Here is a 1568-nt window from a genome sequence, read left to right as displayed (position 1 = left end):
GAGAGCTGCAGCAGGGTCTGTATTTCCAACAAAAATCATCTTTCCTTTCCTGCTGCTGGGAGCCCAAGGGCTGCACAATCACTGCGCTTCACACCCAAATGGATGTGTCAGGTTCTGATTCCCAATAACCCAGCAGGRACTGGCAATTCCTGCATTTCCCTTTGTGGGAATTGCCAGCACAGGCTCCCAGGCCTGCAGCACACACAGAGTGTGGAATTGGCACTGGAGGCAGCGGGCATTTCCTGAGCTGGCACTGCCAGGGCACAGATCCCTCGCTGAGCTGGGCACGGCCGGATCCGGGATTGCCACCGACACCCTTTGGAATGAACCCAAGCTGCGGCTGCCAAGGGCTGGCACCGAGCCCTGAGGCTGCTCCGTGCCCTGGAGAAGCCACAGCCATCCAGTTCCCTCATTCCCAGGGAGCAGGGAGGAAAATCCCACCTCAAATTCCCAAGGGATGGTCCCCAGCAGGGCACAGCAGCACGGGCAGCATTCCCATTATAATCACATCCCATTTCCCGTGCAGGAAATGGGATCAATCTTTTAATAAGTGCTCTTCARATCATTGTGTGGAGGAGGAAAATAAATTGTGTTAAGGATAGTGGGCCTTGTCCCCGTGCCAGGCTTGTCCTGTCCACRTCCAGCAAGGAAACCAAAATAAATAAATGTGACACGTAACCTCCTCCACAGGCGTGTGAGTGCTGCAGCAAAGCAAAGCCTGAATGGAAAAGCTGCTGCTCTGTTTATCTGTGTGAGGTCCCCCTCCACTCACAGCCCCTGCAAACCGGGAGGAAAAAATAAGAAAATTGGTAATATTGACTTGTGCACCCTGAGGGAGATGAAAACACAGCCCAAACAACCCTGGAGCACAGGGAATGGTTTGGGTTGGGAGAGGCCTTCAGACATCAGCCAGTCCAAGCCCATCTCAAATCCATCTGAGCTGTAATTCCAGCTCTCGGGGCCACTTTCCAGCCCAGAGCCACAGGGATATTCCTGCCTCTAATCACATTTCCTATCAAAGCAGCACAAGGATATTCCTTTCTAATCAAAGCTCCTATCAAACCAGGTACATGGATATTCCTGACTAATCAAAGCTCCTATCAAAGCAGCCATAAAACCCCAGAGATCCAGGGGTAGCCACAGCTTCTCTGGGCACCTTGTGCCAGAGCCTCACCTCCCTCACAGGAGGAACTTATCCCTAATATCCAAACCTGCTATATTTTGCCCTTTTTCTGACAGGCAATAATTTGTGATGTTTCCCTGGTTCAGACAGCAAGGGCTGGTCCCAGGGCATCCCTTTGGCCTTCCTTTATCATGGCACCAGAAACTGGGAGAGAGGATTTTCTCTCCTCARCTTAAAGCAGCAGAAAACCCTCGGGGTTTGCGCTCTGGCACAACAAAAACCATCACTGAGGGGAGAAAACCAGACAAAACCTCCTCTGTGTGCTCCCACTGCCTCTGCCCAAGGGATGGCTCTGGAGAGTGAAGGGGGGATTGCACAGAGCAGATGCAGCACAGCCTGGAGCAGGGAAGAAGGATGGGGATATAGGATTGGGATGCAGGATGGG

The 1568-nt window shown here is 52.4% G+C and overlaps 1 protein-coding gene across 3 annotated transcripts in view; it reads right to left on the bottom strand.

The window, feature by feature from the left end:
* Positions 1-1568, bottom strand: part of GNG12 (G protein subunit gamma 12) — a 19422-nt gene that overhangs the window by 11798 nt on the left and 6056 nt on the right. The gene's annotated exons all lie outside the window — the stretch shown is intronic.

Source organism: Malurus melanocephalus, unplaced genomic scaffold (genome assembly GCF_030028575.1).
Source record: "Malurus melanocephalus ecotype Western Australia unplaced genomic scaffold, MMel_1.1 scaffold_900, whole genome shotgun sequence".
NCBI classification, from domain to species: domain Eukaryota; kingdom Metazoa; phylum Chordata; class Aves; order Passeriformes; family Maluridae; genus Malurus; species Malurus melanocephalus.
This window is presented reverse-complemented; position numbering and strand designations above follow the sequence as displayed.